The following is a 21715-nucleotide window of genomic DNA, read 5'->3' as shown; positions in this document are numbered from 1 at the left end:
GAAGGCGGACGAAGTTGACAGGGTTAAAATTTGCCGGTAGGGTCCGGTGGGATTAGGAGAAGGACTGGAGGTGAGAGACGGGGGTAGGTAAGGAGGTGTGGGTGGGTAGGTGGGTGAATGGCGAGCGCGGATCATGACCATGTACAAGGACCATTCAAGGTCCTCCGGGGCCACTCAAATGAAATCCACTGTGGGACTCACAGGAGGAGTGGATTCTATTTGAGTAGCCCTCATGGTTGAAAAAAACAATTTAATATATTAGATAACGACAAGTAACAATAGTGACTTTAAAGAGAGGGAAGTGTAGAGTGATGCAACAATGTATGATGGGGAATCTGGGGGCAAATATAAGATTATTTTTGCTAAAAGATTAGCAGCATTAATTTTAGTATAAGAGAAAGAAAAATGGTGAAAAGAACGTGATCAAACGTGTCCAGACATAGGACCGTGTGAAATGACTGTAACGTCCTCATAGAAAGGTAGAAATCTTTGAGGGCACAATGGTTATTTTGCGTAACCCTGTGTCTAAAGCCTCGCACTAAGTAGCACGTTCTCTTTCCCTAAAAATATAGGGGGACTTGCTAAGATCTACTAAATAACAAAAAGATTTACAAAATTGGTTTGTATTAATTATGTTTTACATTCACAAGTTATTAAGTCAAAAAGATTTACCAAAATCCTATGTGAATAAAATAAGCTAAAAAAACAACCAAAAATATCCTTAACATCTCTCTCTCTCTCTCTCTCTCTCTCTCTCTCTCTCTCTCTCTCTCTCGCGCGCTTCTTCTCCAGGAACGAACATCGCTCCAACCACTCCCTCCTCCCACCTTACTCCCCACTCCCTTATAACCCCGCCCCCAATCCGCCCTTGCAATCCCACCGTGCACCATCAATGATACCATTTTTGAAATGTACAGTCCTTTTACTCACCTCTTTTAAACCCCTTCGAAGCCAAGACTAGAAACTAGTAAACATGACACCTCTAATCTAGCAATCCACTCCCATTCCAATAGAGACTTTTTTGAGAACTCTGTCGCCCTAACCTTGTCAATGAACAAAAAATCACGAAGAAGAGAAACAATCTTGACCAGCAATACCTTTGACCAATTTGATTAGAAGAATGGATTGAGATCCTCTCCAGCGCACTTGTGCACCGGACAGTGTCTACCGCACATCGTGCGGCTGGAGGGATTTGATCCACACCACTGTACACATCCCGGTGCAATGGTGTGTGGATCGAGGCCTCCCCAGCCGGACGATGTGCGCTACACACCGTCCCGCGCAGGAGAGGATCTCAATCCTTAGAGAATGCATTTACAACTATTTTTGTTAATTATAGAATCTTGTATAATTGGAAGGTATAATTATCCTCTCTAATTAAATCAAGGATTCTTACCATAGTTGAAGATGACATCTGTAACACATAGAAATGCAATTGCCTAGAAAAATGAGTGGGTTGAAACTGAATAATAGTTTCTGAATTTATTCTTTTCTTTTACCACAACGATCTGCCCCTTTGTTTTTTGTTGTTTAGCTTCCATATGATTTTCCAATACTTCGCACAACTTCATTTACAATATTCAAAAGATTAAAACTAACCAATTGAATACAAAAAATCAGAAATAAAGAGAGAAATTCCTCAATGAGAAACAAGATCTCTACTTGGTGGTGTTTCCTACACTCTCCAATGGGTGAGCACACCTGGGTATCTACTTAGGGGGCAGAGGCATCATCTCACGATGCCCTATGAGAAGATGTAGGAAACACCACCAAGTAGAGATCTCATGCCCTATAATAATTAGCATCCAAACATACCTGGACAAGATGCAAAAACTAACTGAAAACCACTATGGAAGATTCTCTCCTTCGGCATTGTCATTAGGAAGAAACCTCTTAAAGGGAATAAAACAACATTGTCATCAAGAAGAAACCTCTTAAAGAGAATAAAAAAACTCAATCGAAAAAAGAGTTCCTACAATAATGAATAAATGTAAATAGACTACACCTTATTCAAATCTAAATCTCAATCGTCCAAGAGCATCACATACAATTTCATGTCTCATAAAATCGAGGTGATGGTTTGTAAGAAAGAGAGGCTGATGATTTTGCTGTTGGATATGTGTCCATCAAAGTCAGTTCATATTAATGAAATGTTTATTTTATTTCGTGCATGACATGTATTTTGTTGGGTTTACAAGTTGTTCCATGGGTTTACCCCCAAAACGGTTCCCGACTAGGGATAGGAGCGGTCATCCCGTTCATATGGTCGTCAAATTGAATGTTACCAGAAATGAGTTTTGGTGCATAAATGTGGGTACACATATTGTGTGTATAGAAATGAATCCGTTAAGAGTCTCGCATGTGCTACTGTCAGTTGTGAGAGGACGAGATTTGAACCTATCAACTAATCTTTGACCTGAGAGATCCTATTAATTGCAATGTTGGGTCATTGTTTCAGTAAGCCAATGGTTGAAGTCCTACGGACTATATATCGACGCACTGGACATGTGATCACGCATTGTTAATGAAAGAGATGCTCAACATGGAATCTAACCACTATCGTTAATTCAGAAATATCAAGGAAAGAGAAAGTCTATGATTGATTGGACCAAAATCTGGTACCAGAAAATTATTTTATGATATAAAAATTTAATGTATATTATTTATTGAAATTTGTTTTAAATGTTTTACGGCATCCGATCGTAATCACAGAATATCTGGAACGTACTTGTACGATGAGTTGGGGTTTGACAGTATTTAAATACAGGCCTCATAACTCATTATGGGATATTGAAAAATGTGGAACATCATATACGTAAATTAAAGTGTTTAATTTTACATTACAATTATTAGGACTATTAATTGGTTAATTATCTTTTTCAATATGGAAAGTATGATTCACATCCTCGACATATTGTTGTCATATTCAAAGAGATAGTGATCCCTTGTAGATTCTACCTCTTCCCATTGTAGAAGCAAAGGTGTTGTGCAAAATAGCAAGTGAACAATTCTCACAAAGTTGGCAAGTTAGGATTTTAAAAACTTCACTTACACAAGACAAAAAGGCAAGCACTAACATGATTTATATATTAAAGAGAAGAAGAGAGAGATGACATGATTTTGGAATCCCTCTCCTCTCTCCCACGTTTTCTCTCCCTCCCCCCTCCTTTGTGTAAGGTGAGTGTTTTTGGGGTTCATGAAACTCCAATTGTTTTGGTGATTTGTGTCACTTTAATTGTACTTGATCGGAGCATCCAAGGAGTTGAACAAGTCGATCCATCTTCTGCTCGAGTGTGGAAGAACTTCTTTCTATAGAAGGAGCTTCAATTGTGCCTCTAAGGTAACCAAGGTTCTTCCCATGTGAATTTTTTTGTATTTACCATGTTTCCGAATATGAATGCAAAAGTAATGTTCTTCAATCCGCTCCATTGTGCCATTGGCTTCAAATCAACAATTAGCATTAGAGCAACGCTTTTCTGTTCGTATTCGGGCAAGGAGTGATGTGCATAGGGTTCTCCATGTTTTCCCATCAATGGTTGATGGGAACTTTTATATATTATTATTATTATTTTTTTTTTATCTTTGATTCGTGTAAACACAAAAAAAAAAAAAAAAAAAAAAAAAAAAGGATGCAAAGCACCCGGGTTGTAACAAAAAAAAATAAAAAAAGGGCTGCAAAGCACTCAAGCCCTATGGCCCCAAGCCCATTATGTACCTGGGCTGCAAGGCTTGTTGCTTGCATGCACCCAGGCCCCCTGGCCGCATGAACCTAGCCACAAGGCTCTCTCTCCGCATGTGCCTCGGCCACATGGCACACTGATTGCATGCACATGGACTGCAAAGCCTACTACCTCCATGGCCCTTAAGCCCCATGAACCTAGCCGCAAGGCCACAGCCCTCTCATGGCACCTGCCCATACGCACATGCAGGCTGCTGGTATTTTAGAAAATACACCTAGGAGGGTATTTATGAACCCAAATGTTATGTGCCTAATGGGGACCACTCTAGTGTATGAGTGCTAAATTGGACCAGCCTAGTATGGGATAGGTTAAAGGGCTTGATTTAACGCGTTCCATCAGCTTCAGAGGTTTTGGTGTATTGGTCAAGTACCTAATATTTGGTATTAGAGCTAGGCACCACATCACGGGTTCGAGTCACGGAACAGGCTACCTAAGAGAGGGCTACCTAGAGTAGAGTGAAAGCTGTCAAGAAAGGGTTACATGCCGCCAAGCAAAAATCCTAGAGTAGAGTGGAGTTGCTTGAAAAGGGTTACCTACTGCCAGAGTGAAAGCTACCTAGAGTGAGAGCTGCCGAGGACAACGGCTGTGGAAGTGTGGTGGTCTGTTATGTGCCTAATGGGGCCCACTCTAGTGTATGGGCCCTAGATTGGACTAGCGTAGTATGGGATAGGTTAAAGGACTTGATTTAACACGTTCCATCAGCTTCGGAGCTTTTGGCATATCGGTCAAATACCTAACACCAAAGAGAAAATGAATTATTCCATTTCCTTGGCTGTCATTCCTGCTACAAGTCTAGCACCAAAAGTTTGTCCGACTAAGACCTATTGTGGGAGGAGTAATTGGGTGGAGAAGGCCATATCTTCACCCATCCTTGTGAGACCCAAAATGGATTGAATTGTTGAATAAAATTTTAGATTTCATAATTTTATTTTTTAGTGATACATATTAGTGTACATAAGATGTGCACTCTTGTACACGTGAGAAGTGTCATGTCATAATTGTGTTTCATGGGGATCCCTATGTCTTTATATTTGTTGTGGTTATGGGATTAAATTTAAATTTTAAATCTGTGGATGACTATTGTTCATGCGATAAATGGAATGTCGATGTGGTGTGTTGTGCTTTCTTTCTCTCTCTCTCTCTTCATATTTGTTGTGGTAATGGGGTTGAATTTAAATTTTAAATCTATGTGGATAGCTATTATTCATGTGATGGATGGAATGTGGATGTGATGTGTTATGCTCTCTCTATCTCTCTCTCTCCTCCCCCTTCTTTTTTATATAGTCTTGTACTGCACTCCTTGGGCAGCCCAAATGGTGGGTTGGTTTCTCCAAGGGGGTTCTTTACGAAAGGAAAGTGTATAGACATACATTACAATTTAATTTTTTTAGTTTCAACCGATGGAGACTTGATGACGTATAGAAAAGTGAAGGATCGCATACGATATCGTATGGAGATGGAGATGCTAATAATGGAGTTTGCGCAACTTGTGGGCATCATATTGATGCATAAGATGCATGGGTTCCATATTAGAAGAATGAATTTAATTTTCTATTTTAGTGGGAGTAATAATTCATTATTATTTCCACTAACCAAGCCATCCCATAACCAAAATTAATTGTTAATTTGGTTAATATGCACATGATGTATGATGTTGTATATGATGATATATGCATGTCCTCTATGATTGGCCTCAACTATTCAAAAGCTTGTGTGATATGGATGAATCTTGACCGATAGATCATATCCATGGCCCCTTATCAATAGTGGATGTAGAGGATGATAGTACGACTCCCATAATATCGCAGATATGGATGTCGTACTACCACAGTGCCGCAGGTACCCCTTTTCATGGTGCCACGAAATACGACACCCGTACCGCGGTGTCGTGGATCGCCAAGGGTCCTCTATAAATAGAGGGTTTCCTCCTATTGTTGAAAAATCAATTTCTTAGTCTCGGGAATGGTGCCACTATGATCATTTTTGCACTTTTGAGTGAGAGCCTTCTTTCGACCCACCTCAACATTCCTCGAACCTCACCTCGAGATTCATGCTACTGTTACTTTGTCTGCACTCCGAGTGATCTAAATCCACATTTCACACCTCAAAACCTTATTTTTATCGAAGTTTCTAATCAACCCCTTTTGGTATTCCACCAAGCTTTTTATGATACCGTTACTTTATCCATATTCTGAGTGACATAAACTCACATTATTTTCCTTCGAAAGAGAGGCAAGTCATTTGTCTATCTCCACCTGAGCCGGGAGATACTCCACACTTCATTTGCATCGAAAACACTTCCTTGTTTTTATCCCTTTGAGTTCGATTCAAGTATATATTTCTTCATTGCCCTTTCATATTGGCACAATGTAGACCATTAAAGTAATATGTTTTAGTGTAAATATTAGTGCACATTCGTAGAAATAACATGATTAACTTCCTTTGATATAATCAGTGCATGATAATCAATCATATGTTAGCCTTGTATGTTGGTGTAGGATATTTTATTACAGGAGAATGTTCGAACCTTAGTAAGTAGAACGACCAATCTATAGGGCGAGATTGGTGTGTAACAACTTCTCATTCTTATAACATGGCCTCTTACCTAGACTTTGATGAGACCATATAGATTCTTGTGTAACCCTTTCCACTCACAACAGATGGGGCTACCTCCTTTGGGTCCTAGGCCCGAACCCTAGGTGGCGATTCCTTTTATTTTTTTCGCTAAAAGATCATTTGTATTAAAGAATGAAGAAAAATAAGTTACAAACAAGAACTCAATGAGTCAAGATCATCTATAAAGACCCTGTCACCTTCGGCATTGCCATCACTGACAGGGACAATCAGGTTACACAAGAAAAAGGAAAGCTATCGAGAGATGAAGCGAAATATCGGTTTACATTGGGCGTCAATGACAAGCTCTTCCTAGATAGAAGGAGGCAAAGAAGTATTTGTAGATGAGTCGATCAATTTGGCTGCCGATCCAGCCAGTCTGCCACTGGGTTGGCCTCTCTAAAGTAGTGAGATACTTTGCATTCATTAGCTAAAAGATAAGAATGAACACCAAACCAGTTTTGCTTTACACACCAAGGGGATGAATTCCTGGAACGAGAATCGAGATTGAGGCTGAATCACACTCAATTTATAACTTCTTGATATTAAGAACTCGAGCATGCTCCTGTTGGAATTGTGTGTCCATCAAACCCGAATTATTAAATTATTGAATTTAATTTTTACACTTTATTATTTTATTTAGGCTTATAATAATATTCCATAGGTCTTTACCTAAAACTTGTCTGAACTGGGAACGGGACTGGACATCCTGTTTATATGATTTCCATATCGCATGTCACAAGAAATGGAGATTTCGGTTATGGTTGTGGGTACACGTCGAGAATGTGTATAGATGAGAATCTGACACGTATACCTTATATATTGCTACTGGTTGTGTGTGTGATATACTTACTCGCCACTCGATGGCCCTTTGACTAGAGAGATCCCATTTGTTGCAGTGTGGCATTACGGATTTTGGTAAGCCAATGGTTGATGTCCAATCGGACTATAAACCAGTACACTGAATTCGTGATCTCGCATTGTAAACAAAGAGGATTCTCAACATGGAATCCACTGCCCGTTTACGGTGAATATCTAGGAGAGAGAAAGTCGGTGATTGGTCGGACAGAAATCTGGATCCAGTGTTTATTCAAAATGTTTTATAAATTTATTTTCAATAAAAATTATTATATATAATATATTGGGAATTGATTTCAAAGTTTTTTTTGACCGTCCGATCGCAATCACATATTCTCTCGATCAACGTACATGATGAATTGGGGATAAGTAGCATTAAAGTACATACCCTATAATTCATTATGGGATATTAGAAAAGTGGAAGGGTTTATGTACAATATAGAGTTTATAGGACACATGGTATTATATGGGAGAATAAAACATTTATGGTTGAATATCTTTTTATATTATAGCAAGAGATATTATGAAAATATCTCATGAACCATAATTTAGAAAAATTGTATCCCTTTTGAGATTCTATGTTTTCACTTTAGTAACAAATTGGAGTTGCAAAAATTAGAAGATTCACAAAACACCAAAATGGAAGATTGAGCCAAGACCAAGATGGAAGGAGATTACTTGAGACCCAAAGATCTCCAAAACTATAGAAGAGGGAGAGGGAGGAGCCTCCCACGATTTTGGCAGTGCTCTCTCCCCCTCCCACAATTTCTCTCTCTCCCCTCTCTTATAGTGGTGTGTGTGAGACTTGAGTTAGAGAACTCAAGAGGCTTTGGTGATTTTTGTGTTTTTCTAAAAGATTGCAAGGATTGATCAAACTTCAAAGTATTGAACTATTTTTCAATCTCCAAGTTTGCACAAGTTGAAAGACCTATTATCTATAGGAGGAGTTTCACTTGTGACTCTAAGGTAACCATGAATGTTATTTTGAAATTGTTTCTTCCCTACTCTTGATCATGAACTACAAGTATTGATTCGTTCCAAATTCCACTGCGCATCGAGTTTATTCCCAACAATTGGTATCAGAGCATTGGTTGTACGTTTATGGTTGGAGTATGGTTTTGATAGAATAGGGTTCTCTATGATCTTAGAATAAAGTTGTTATTTTTTTCAATAAGAGAACGCATGTTTTGATCTGATTATATTATGATTGATATGAGAAGGGAAGAAAAATAAAATAGTTATTTTTTTTTTTTCATATTTAAATAAAAAAAATATTTTTTTAATAAAAATTTTTATGGGTTTTTATTGGACTTTTTAGTTCAATTTTTGGAATGCATTCACACTTAATGGTTAAGTAGGTGATTTGCATTCACCTAATTTTGCCACACAAGTATCATTACCTTATTAGACTAGATCATGGAGAATTTTTATTTTATCTTGATGGTTATGGGAATGGATTTAATTTGTAAATCTATATGGATGGTGGTATTTAATTGTTTATGTGAAATATAGAATGTGATGTGCGTTGTGCTCTCTTTCCCCTCTATCTCTCTCCCCCCTTTTCTTTTTGATAAAATTATGTACTCCACCCCTTCGACAATCCAATGGTGGGTTGTATTTACCAAGGGGGTTTCTTCCCCAAGAAAAGTGTATAGAGAACTAGGTTGTAATTTTATTTATTTTATGTAAGTTCAATCGATGGAGATTTTGAAGATCTTAAAGAAATATGGAGGCCAACATACGATGATGGAAGGAGATAGAAAGGAGCATGAAAATGCAAAGAACAAAGCATGGAGATGCCAATGGATGGCAAGCATTTTGTTGTGCATCACTTGATGCATTGGATGTATAATTCTTTTCACATTAAATTAATTAAATAATTATTGATTTAGTAGGAATAATAATACGTTATTATTCTCACTAAACCTACCATCCCATAACCACAATTTATATATGTGTTACCTTGTGTGTTGTATTTTCTATATATGGCGATATATTTTGTGTGCGATCGTTTACCCTCCAATTTTAAAAGCATGTGTGACATGGATAGATCTTAACCGGTAGATCTTTGTTCATGGCCCCCTTTTGATGATTGCTGTAGAGGTAGGTAATGAGGTCCTCACAATAGAGTCGATAGGACGTTATGAGGATCTCACTACCATACGATCTACACCTTCTCCCATTGGATAGGAAATGGACATGGATAGTGGGAGGGCACTGCATTAGTGGACCATCTCTCATGATGCCATGATTCATTCTGAATCATTAGGAATACACATGACTTGAGTGTGTGTCAGCCGATAGGATATGGACATGACACTCAAGTGACCAATTACATTGGAAGCCTAGGAGGCGGACAGAATAGTCCACCCAATCACCGTATTTGGGATGATCCCCGATAGGGTAAGTTTTACATACAAGGATTGGTGAGTTCCAATACATTTTTTTTCATCATGGAGGGATATAAAAATGATGAAGGACCATTGTTTTAATTAGCCCAAAATAAAAATTCAATGGTCACGATATTTATTTACTTGTACATGTGTAGATCTTTTCGACATGGCTGCCCCAATCAACAACACCCTTATGTCACTTATCACCCAATCAAAATTGATCGAACCAAATTATGAGGATTGACATCGTAACATTATGCTCCTTCTCAAGGCTGAGGGACGTAACTCTGTCCTAACGGAAGAGTCTCTCACTATACCATCTGCTGATATGGATGGAACTGAGGGTACTACTGAATTTACCGCGGAACACCTAAAGGAAAGGGTGGGCATCTTCAAATCCTACCATCAAAGGGATTCAAAAATCCAACTATACATTTTGAATTCCATTGACCAATCGATTGTCGAGTCTGTCAAGGGAATATCTTTTACGGGTGATATGATGGCTAAAATCAAGGAGTTGTATAGCCAACAAGACACCCACATAGAGTACGAGCTAGTGGATAAGATCCACAGTCTCAAGATGGAACCTGGAACTCCGGTCTTGGACCACGTGATGAAAATTCAAAACCTGTTCGAACAATTGGAGGGTTCAGGTTCTGAAAAGTTCTCCTTGAAGTATAAGAGAAACGTCATTTTTAAATCTCTCCCGGCTCATTCAGCTCCTTTATTTTCAACTTCAATATGAACAAGTTAGATGTTCAGTTGACCGAGCTGGGTAATATGTTACAAGAAGCCGAGAGAGCGATTAAAAAGGAAAAGGCAGAAGTGCACCTCACCGAGGTGAAAGAAAGTTCTTCCAAGAACAAGGGAAAGAAAAGGAAGGGTAAGACCCATAAAAGAAAAAGCGGGAAAATTCAGAAGAAGAAATCTCCCCAAGGAAGGAAAATGTTTCTTTTGTGGGAAAGAGGGGCATTGGAAACGTAACTGCCGTGCATACCTGGCTTCCTTGAAAAAGAAGTCGGACGACAAGGATACTTCTTCAGAAGGTAATTTAAATGTTTTTGTCCTTTTTGAAATTAATATGTCTATTGGACCATCTAACTCATGGCTTGTGGATACTGGATCTACGGTCCATGTCTGCAATATGATACAGAGGTTCAAATAGACAAAAAGACTGGACAAGAATGAAGTGTGTCTCAAGATGGGCACTAGAGCAGAGGCCAAGGCGTTGGCAGTCGAAACTTATAGCATAGAATTTGATTCTGCATCTTTAGTTTTAAATAATTGCTACTATGTTCCTTCTTTTAAAAGGAATATTATTTTCGTTTCAAAGTTAATTTCGAACGGTTATGTATTTACTTTTAGTACTAGACTTTCAATTCGTTATAATAATATCTTTGTTGCTTCTGGATTTTTACAAAATGGTTTGTATTTTCTAGAACAACCCTTGATAACGAATGAGGTTTTAAATATCAATTTGAAACGAAAGAGAGCTCCAGTGAGTCCTACTTACCTATGGCATCTCAGATTATGTCATATCAATGTAGACAGGATTAATAGGTTGGTGAAGGACGGGTTGTTAGAAAGTCTAAAGGTCAAACCATTCCCAAACTGTGAATCATGCCTACGAGGAAAGACGACCAAGAAGCCCTTTCCCAATAAAGACAGGAGAGCCGACGGTTTGTTGGAATTAATTCACACCGACGTGTGTGGGCCCATTAACATCCAAGCTAGGTATGGTTATGAGTACTTTGTGACATTCACCGATGACTATTCTAGATACGGTAGTATCTACTTAATGCATAAGAAGTCAGAGACTTTTAAAAAGTTCAAAGAGTTTCAGGCTGAGGTTGAAAAACAGTTAGATAAAATGCAGCAAGTCCATTCGATCAAATCGAGGAGGGGAATATTTATCAGACGAATTCAAAGCATATCTCATGATCGAGGGGATTGTGTCACAACTATCAAATCTTGGTACACCTCAACAAAATGGTGTATCTGAGAGACGCAATCGGACTTTGTTAGATATGGTTCGAACCATGCTCACCTTTAGTGAGTTACCCTTATCCTTTTGGGGGTATGCCCTAGAGACTGCGATCTATATATTGAATAGGGTTCCTACTAAAACTGTACCCAAAACCCCATTTGAATTATGGTATGGGCGCAAGTCCAGCGCAAAACACTTCAGGGTTTGGAGTTGTCTTGCGTATGTACGCAAGCAAAAAATAAATAGTAAGTTGGAGCCACGTTCTTTTAGATGCTTATTCTTGGGATACCCAAAAGGCACAATAGGTTACAATTTCTTTGATCCCGCAAATTAGAAAGTCATTATTAGTAAGCATGTTACTTTCATTGAAGAAGATTTGATTGCTAAGAGAAGCGACCCTGTTGTCATATAAAAGATGTCTTCTATACTTGAAATGCCTAATCCATCAATTGAACCAACTATCGACCCCATCGAACCTGTTATAGTTCAAGAGCTGCGATGTAATGGGAGGACCATAAAACCACCCACACATTATACACTTCTTACTAAAGAAGCTAAGACTGTAGAAGAATTCTACATGGTTACCACTGACTCGGATAACAATCCGTATACTTATAAACAAGTTCTTCAAGATGTAGAAGCACCCAAATGGGAGGAAACCATGCGCTCTGAAATTGACTCAATGTATTCCATTAATGTTTGGACTCTAGAGGATCCACCAGAAGGCATAAAGCCCATTGGATGTAAGTGGATCTTCAAGAAGAAGAGAGGCATAGATGGAAAGGTTGAGAGATTCAAGGCAAGACTGGTAGCAAAAGGTTATACTCAACAAGAAGATATAGACTATGAGGAGACCTTTTTCGCTAGTAGCTATGATGAAATTCATCAGGATTTTGTTGGCAATAGCCGCACACTACAATTATGAAATCTGGCAGATGGATGTGCAAACTACATTTCTAAATGGATTTCTTGATGAAGAAATCTACATGCAACAGCCAGAGGGGTTCACTTCAAAAGGTGAAGAGAACAAAGTGTGCAAGTTGTTGAGATCCATTTATGGACTCAAGCGAGCTTCCAGGAGTTGGAACATCCTTTTTTATCAAGTAGGCAAATCGTTTGGTTTTGAACAGAACATGGATGAACCTTGGGTTTACAAAAAGTTTAGTGGGAGTGCGATTTGTTTTCTCATTGATGAGCACATTTATGTGTGAAATCTTAGAACATAAAGCATACATTTTACCACATTGGACAGAGTTACTTTGGTGCTTTCTTGTGCTTTTCAGGTTTTGGGCTATTTTGGGCTATTTTGGACTATCGGGAGCTGCATGTCCCAAGTTACACGTAAAGTTATCATTTTTCTTTCCATGGCTGTAAAGAGGACTAAATTTGGAGCAAGTTGGATGTGACGGAATGCAAGTACGCATTCGTCTAGCCCACCGTACAGTTGATTATTCTTTTCAACCCAAGAAAGGATAATGGGTCAGGAAGGAGCTGTAGTGCAAGCCCATAGTCATTCTACCACTGCCCAAGGATATTTTTGACATTATAGAAGATATTTCTAAGCAATGGTGGAGATCTACTGCAAATACAGGGCCGTTTTGGCAATTTTCCATTCTTGAAGAGAGAGAAGGACTGCTACCTACATGGAGGGACCCACACTGCCATTAGATTCCATAGTTTTGAAGGCCCACAAGGTGTCCACGATTTTTTTTGGGCTGCATTTAATGCCTACGATTTTTAGAGGACACATTGGGGATTTTTTTATTTGGTTGAGTGGAATCCTAGTCATCACTATCCTAGTCATCTCCAACTTTTCAAGGGCACTTTTGGAATTCTACTTGGGATAGATTTATTTTGAAAAATATTTTCTCACCTATGGAATGTTGAAAAGTCAAAGATGTTTTGATCTCATTGCTTGGAGAAGATATCTACAAAGAAAATGAAGCACTTGTTAGAATTGGAAGTTTACTTTTCTAAAAATAGAAAATTTATGTAGCTAGGATTTTTTGTATTTTCTTCTTTCTATTTTTTTTCTTTTTCTTAGGAGCCAAGGCATTGTAAAGGAGGAAGGAGAAGAGAATCTTCTCCTATTTTTGGATTCCCTTCTTACACTCTCTCTCCTCTCCACTATTTTTAGAGGGAGAGCAGCCCAAAATCGTGGAGCTCCTCCCCCTCTTTCCTTTTCTCTCTTCTTCTCCCCTTTCCCCTATAAATACCCCCTACCTCTCTTGTAAAGTTTGCTCATTAATTAGTGAAATTTCTTCTCTTCTTTTCTAATCTAAATTGTGATTTTTGGCTTTCTAGTTTTTAGTTTTGATTTCATAAGATTAGTTCTTTCAAGTTCTTAGTTTTGATTTCATAAGTCTAGTTTAATGGTTGTAATAGCTTTAGTTTAAAGTTTCCTAGTCTAAGTTCCTATGTTGATGACAAGACTTGGAGATTTAGAAGAGGAAGCCATGGTAAGTTTATTCAAGTATTCATGCAAGCAAGTTCAATCCGGTTCAAGCACATCAATGTATCTCATTCTCTAAACCCTTAATCTCATTCTCCCTGTCCTCTATCTCTTCTATCTTCTTCTTCTTCTCCCTCTATTTCTTTTATTTTTTTTATATGGTTGTGGTTTGTGGATGCACTTTTATTCTCTTATTCCATTTTATGTGGTTATTATATGTGGCTTCATTTTTATTCCTTTCAATTTGCGTTAGTTTGATAGGTTAGATGCTCATGTGTTAGCACGGTAATTTAATCCCTTAAGCTTGTTAGATGCTTATGAGTTAGGATGCATTAATTTTCATTAGTTTAATTAGTTTAATTAACACTTTAATTTGGTTCACTTTGCATTATTTTTAAGTTAGTTAAATAGAGTGGCGTATATCTCCTCGTGTTCGACTCGTAGTTACGATTGACCCGTACGCTTGCGTTATTATTTTGACTCAAACAAGTTTTTGGCGCCGTTGCCGGGGAGATTATTGTCCACTTTATTTTTCTGATTTTTTAAGTAATTCGAAGTGCTTTATTTTATTTTACCTTTTCTTCTAAAAAAAAAAAAAAGAGTTTTTGAAAACCTCTTCTTGTTTCTCTTATGTTTCAAATAGTGTGCGCCCAATCTAAAGTCCTTCATATGCTCCAACCCTACATCTTTTGGTGTCCCTCATAGGATTAAGTTACCTATGATGCTACATCTTGACTTGATTGGATGGATTGGCATGTGACTTGTCTTTGGAGGTGACCACTCTTGATAACAGGAAAGCGACATAGTGAGAGATTTTGGAGACAAAAACGTATAGTAGTCCTCCACCCTACATTAGAATCCACTTAGAGTCGTACGTAAGTGGCTATAGAAGACTATACGGGTTCCCTTGCTGTCAACCTATATGGCATCCTTACAGCTTTGGAACCATTGTTTCGATTCTTGAGGGATAGATGCACTATCTACCTTGGGCTCCCTCTTGTTTTTAGTACTTTTTTTCTTAAGACTTTTATTTTTCTTAAATTTTTCTAAAGGAGACCTCATATCTGTTTAGGTGGCTACGGTGTGGACTCGTGATTCATCTAATCGTCTTATTAGAATACCACCTTCTCCACTACCCTTAACCCCACCTTTGATCATGGGTGACCAACAACCCAAGACTCTTAAGGATATGTTTTACCCTACTAAGGTTGTACGGCTTTCTTGCATCAACTTACTACCTGTTACAGGAAACAATTATGAACTCAAGACCAACTTCATTAGCATGCAACCCCACTTCTATAGTGATGAGCACATTTATGTGTGAAATTTTAGGGCATAAATTATACATTTTACCACATTGGACAGAGTTACTCGGTGCTTTCTTGTGCTTTTCAGGGTTTAGGTGAATTCTTGTGAAAATGAAGGAGATGATGCTAAGGAGATGTTTTTAAGCTTTTTAGAAGTGTAAATGGATGCATAGCCCATCAAGTCAGCTTCGCAATGGTTCAAACGGCACTTAATTCCGAGTTGAAACGAAGAAGTTATGGCCGTTTCCGTAACGACGCGTGAAAATGGTCTGCAGGGGTTTATTTATAATTATTGACAGTCGGATGGGGACAAAGTGAAACGGAAGTTCGGATTTTAGATGCCTTAATGAAATTATCAGAAGTTACATTACTGTACCCGAAAGATTCTATTTGGAAGGCTCCGGGAGTCCAACTTCAACTTGAGATATCTTGGGCTCCCCAACTCGAATTGGATGAAATTTGGGTCTATTTTGTGTGATTTTTGCAAGGAACACAATGGTGAGACTATATAAGCACCCCATGCTCCACGTTTTTGAAGGACAGAATGGGTATTTTATTTATTCTTGAAGGAATCCTAGTCATCACCCTTACTCTCTCTCTCCTCCAACTTCTCAAGGGCACTTCAAATTCTACTTGGGATAGATTTATATTTTCTCATCTATGGAAGGTTGAAAAATCAAAGATGCTTTGATTTTATTGCTTGGAGAAGATATCTACAAAGAAAAGGAAGCACTTGTTAAAATTGGAAGTTTATTTTTCGAAATAGAAGTCTACATGTAAACAATCTTCTCTTCTTCTTCTTTCTATTTTTTTCTTTTTCTTAGGATTCAAGGCATTGTAAAAGAGGAAAGAGAACAGAATATTCTCTTTCTTAGGGAATATTTCTCCTACACTTCCATCTTCTCTCTTCTCCTCTCTTCCACCTATAAATACCCCCTACCTCTCTTGTAAAAATTTGTTCATTCACTTAGTGAAATTTCTTCTCTTCTTCTCCTTCTAATTTGTGATTTTTGGCTTTTCTAAGTTCTAGTTTGCTTTTATAATTTTTAGTTAATGCTTATAATAGGTTTAGTTTATACTTTAATTTCAATTTAAGTCTTCAATTGGGTTGTAATTTCTTAATTCTAGTTTAGGTTTTAAGCCTTCTAGTCTAAGTTCTTAAGTTGATGACAAGACTTGAAGATTTAGAAGAGGAGGCCATGGTAAGTTTATGCAAGTATTCAAGCTCTTCATTTACATTCATGCAAGCACATCCAGGTTTTACTATCTAAACTCTCAATCTCATTCTCCATCTCCTCTATCTCTCTCTATCTTCTTCTTCTTCCCCCTCTATTTCTTTTATTTTAATTTTATATGGTTGTGGTTTATGGATGCATTTTTATTCTCTTATTTCTTTTTATGTGGTTAGTATGTGTGGCTGCATTTTTATTCCTTTCAATTCGCTTTAGTTTGATAGGTTAGATGCTCATGTGTTAGGACGCCGATTTAATCCCTTAATTTTGTTAGATGCTTATGAGTTAGGATGCATTGATTTTCGTTAGTTTAATTAGTTTAATTTAACACTTTAATTTGGTTCATTTTGCATTACTTTTAAGTTAGTTAAATAGAGTGGCGTATATCTCCTCGTGTTCGAATCGTAGCTACGATTTACCCGTACGCTTACGGTTTTATTTTAACTCAAACAAGTTTTTGGCGCCGTTCGGAGATTATTGTCCATTTTATTTATCTGATTTTTAAGTAGTTCAAGTGTTTTAGTTTATTATTTTCTCTTCTTTTTTTTGAAAAAAAAAAAAATTTAGTTTTTGAAAACCTCTTCTTGTTTCTCTTCTGTTTCAAATAGTGTCGCCCAATCTAAAGTCCTTCATATGCTTCAACCCTCCATCTTTTGGTGTCCCTCATAGGATTAAGTTACCTATGACGCTACATCTTGACTTGGTTGGGTGGATTGACATGTGACTTATCTTTGGAGGTGACCACTCTTGATAACAAGAAAGTGACATAGTGAGAGTGTTGGAAACATAAACGTATAGTAGACCTCCATTCTACATCGAATCCATATTGCGATGCACGTAGGTGGCTATAGAAGACTATACGGGTTCCCTTCTTGTCAACCTATATGGCATCCTTACACTTTTTGAACCATTGTTTCGATTTTTGAGGGATAGAGATGCACTATCTACCTTGGGGTCCCTCTTGTTTCTAGTTTTTTTTTTTTTTTTAAGTGTTATTTTTCTTTAATTTTTCTAAAGGAGACCTCATATCTATTTAGGTGGCTAAGGTGTGGACTCGTGATTCAAGTAATCGTCTTATTAGAAGACCACCTTCTCTACCACCTTGACCATGGGTGACCAACAACCCAAGACTCTTAAGGATAGGTTTTACCCCACCAGGGCTGCAGCCCTCATGCATTAGTCCGCTTGTTGTTACAGGGAATAACTATGAACTCAAGACCAACTTCATCAAGATGCTACCCCATTTCCATGGGATGGCTAATGAGGATGCATATCTCTTCCTTAGGGAATTTGAGGAGGTCTGTGTTCTAATTAAGGTCCGTAATTTGACTGATGATGCGCTTAGGCTTAGGTTTATACCCTTTGCCCTGAAAGACCAGGCCAAGAAGTGGCTCTATGGACTGCCAACAAACTCCATTAATACATGGGATGAGTTCACCATTGTCTTTTTGAGAAAATTCTTCCCTCTTCACAAGACCAATAAGCTTAAAAGTGACATCCTCCAGTTCAGCGAAACCACATGAGTCCTTTTCTAAATTCATGGAAAGATTCAAGGACCTCCTCTTAGAATGCCCTCACCATGGTTTTGACTTATGGCAGCTATGCCAAATTATTTATGAGGGTATTGATTATCGAGACCAAGCAACTTGTAGAGTCTATGTGTCCAAAGCAGGCTTTACTTCTTTTTCTCGAGGAGAATGATGCATGGACATTCTTAACCAACTTGGTGATAAGACTAGGGAATGGGAATCTTCCCAAGAGGCTGAAAGGACCACTAAGGGGTATCTCATTGAGGGTATGCCACCAAGGAGGCCAAACTTGATAGCCTCATAAAACGGTTGGAGTCCATAGTTCTTAAAGAGTCTATACCAGTTAATCCAGTCAATCAAGTCAACCATGTGTCGGTATGCGCTTGGTGCCAAACCCCGGACACCTTTACGAGGAGTGCCCCAACACCTTGGTGGGCAATTCCAAAGACCGAGAATGTAAGTGCTCTCTACCAAAATAACCCATATAGCAATACTTACAATCCAGGATGGAGAAATCACCCCAATTTCTCATGGAATCAAGGGAACCAAGCGGGCCCATCCAACTTTAACCATCAAGGCCAGGTTGGTGCCCAAAGGACCAACTATGCACCACAAAGCCAAGGAATGTCTCCTAACCCCTTTCCCCTCGTCCTCATCCAGGACCTTCTATTAATTCTGCTAGGCCTCCTCTCCTTGCACCTTATCAAGCAACCCCGTGGTTTACCAATATAGGAGAGGCAACAAGACCGAATGAGATGGACAACAAGATAGCTCTTCTCATGACAAGCCACAATAACATGGAGAAACAACTCACCCACTTGTCACAATCCCGCATGAGAGGGAAACAGGAAGTTACCTAGCCACTGAGCCAAATCCTAGGCATCGGTTCATATTCAACAAGGTACCCAAGCTCCTCCAACCAATGTTGCACAAGGCCAACACACCAAGGGCCCTCTAGACAGGTAAATGTTGTTTATGCTTTAAGGAGTGGCCGTGAGTATCAACAGCTAGTGCACCTCGGTCTTTATCATCTCATACTCCGTTGACTCTCCCCTTGTGAAGAGGCCATTGAAGTGCCTACGATTTCAGGTTCGTCGATGAACCTAAAGATATACCGATGATTTGGTTGAGGAAACCAAAGAGGATTCGTTGAGGAAGTCAAAAAGACCAACCCTGAAAGAATTTATACCCCACCGCCCCTTTCCCAAATAGGTTGGTTAGTAAGAAGTCTCCTTCTATGGAGAAGATATTGGATGTGTTCAAACAGGTTCAGGTGAATATCCCCTTGTTGGATGCTATTGCCCGGATCCCGCTTATGCTAAAGTCCTCAAAGACTTATGCACCCAAAAGCGGACCACCAATGTGCCCAAAAAGGCTTTCTTGGTGCTAACATTAGTTCTCTAATCTCACACCAAGAGCGACCAAGCATAAGGATCCGGAAGCCCCACCATCTCTTGCACTATAGGCCATACTACTATTGATCATGCCTTATTGGACCTTGGTGCAAGTGTGAACCTCTTACCCTTTCATGTCTACCAACAACTGGGATTGGGAGAATTGAAACCGACCAAAATTACTCTTCAACTTGCGGATCGGTCGGTTAAAGTTCCTAAGGGAATGATTGAGGATGTCCTGTTGAAGGTTGGGGAATTTATTTTCCTGTAGATTTTATTGTTTTAAATACCCAACCCATGCCAACTTTAAGGACCAAATCCCAATCATATTGGGTAGACCATTCCTAGCTACCAGAATGCTTTAATCAATTGCAGGAATGGTCTTATGAAATTATCTTTTGGCAATACTTCGTTGACTTCAATGTGTTTAGGTTGGGCAAGCAGCCTGACATGGATGAAGAGGTGCATATGCTTCAAGGATTTCCGATGATATTGATACATTCTTTGAGATTGATTTTGATTCGGGATTTCAAGAATGTATGCAAGAATTGGAGGGTGTTGATGATACTCCCTTATCTCGAGGTCCGGAGCATCCAACCACCTTTGGAGCCCCTTGGACCCCTATCCACTTCCATTCCCAAATCCTCTATTATTGAGCCCCCACATTAGAGTTGAAGGCATTGCCCTCCAACCTCAAGTATGTCTTCTTAGGACATGATCATACTCTTCCTGTTATTATTGCTTCGATTTGACTTCTATTCAGGAAGAAGAGTTGATTAAGCTTCTAAAGGATAATAAGGAAGCCATAGGTTGGACCATGTCGACATCAAAGGTATTAGCCCCTCCATTGTTCAACATCATATACATCCGATGGAGAGTTTCACACCTTCTAGGGAACCCCAAAGGAGGGCTAATCCTGTGATGAAAGAGGCAATCAAGAAAGAGATCCTAAAATGCTTGGATCATGGCATCATTTATCCTATTTCGATAGCCAATGGGTGAGTCCTGTGGAGTTATGCCTAAGAAAGGAGGAGTCACTGTAGTTGAGAATGCTAATAATGAGTTGATTCCAACCCGTATCCACAGGATGGAGAGTGTGCATTGACTATAGGAAATTGAATGCGGCAACTTGGAAGGACCACTTCCCCTTACCTTTTATTGATCGATGTTAGAGAGACTAGCTGGCCATGAATATTATTATTTTCTTGATGGTTATGCGGCTATAACCAAATTTCTATTGCTCTAGAGGACCAACACAAGACCACTTTCACATGCCCTTATGGAACCTTTGCTTACCGGCATATGCCTTTTGGGCTTTGCAATGCCCCTGCTACATTCCAAAGGTGCATGATGAGTATCTTTTCTGATATGGTAGAGCACTTCCTAGAGGTGTTTATGGATGATTTTTCTATTCATGGCTCTACTTTTTCTAATTGCTTGCATCATCTCTCTTTGGTTCTTAAAAGATGCATAGAAAAGAACTTGGTCCTGAATTGGGAGAAGTGCCACTTCATGGTAAAGCAAGGTATAGTTCTTGGTCACATTGTGTCCAAAGAAGGGATCCAGGTTGATAGATCTAAGGTGGACCTTATAGCCAATTTACCACCACCCAAGAGTGTGAAGGACATTCGATCTTTTCTTGGCCATGCAGTTTTTATAGAAGATTCATCAAGGACTTTAGCCGATAGCTAGACCTCTCACCTCTCTTTTGGCAAAGGACTGCCCATTTGATTTCTCTTCCGAGTGTCATGATAGTTTTGAGCAATTGAAAAGAGCGTTGACTTCACCCCCATTATTCAAGCTCCAATTTGGACAGCATTTGAACTTATGTGTGATGCCTCCGATTTTGCTATAGGGGCTGTTCTTGGGCAAAGAATCAATAAATTGCCCCATGTGATTTATTATGCAAGTAGGACTCTTAATGATGCACACTTAATTATACCACCACCGAGAAAGAATTTTTAGTGTTGTGTTTGCTTTAGAGAAGTTTAGGCCCTACTTGGTTGGATCACATGTGATTGTTTATACCGACCATGCACTATCACATATCTTGTGCGTAAGAAAGATGCCAAGGCTCGCCTCATTAGGTGGGTCCTTTTGTTACAAGAATTTGATCTTGAAATTAGGGATAAGAAAGGGTGTGAAAATTTGGTGCGGACCATCTATCCTGCGCCTAATTCCTTGATCGTTGATTCTCCAAACGAGAATTT

The sequence above is a fragment of the Telopea speciosissima genome, chromosome 3 (assembly GCF_018873765.1).
Source record: "Telopea speciosissima isolate NSW1024214 ecotype Mountain lineage chromosome 3, Tspe_v1, whole genome shotgun sequence".
Lineage (NCBI taxonomy): Eukaryota > Viridiplantae > Streptophyta > Magnoliopsida > Proteales > Proteaceae > Telopea > Telopea speciosissima.
This window is presented reverse-complemented; position numbering follows the sequence as displayed.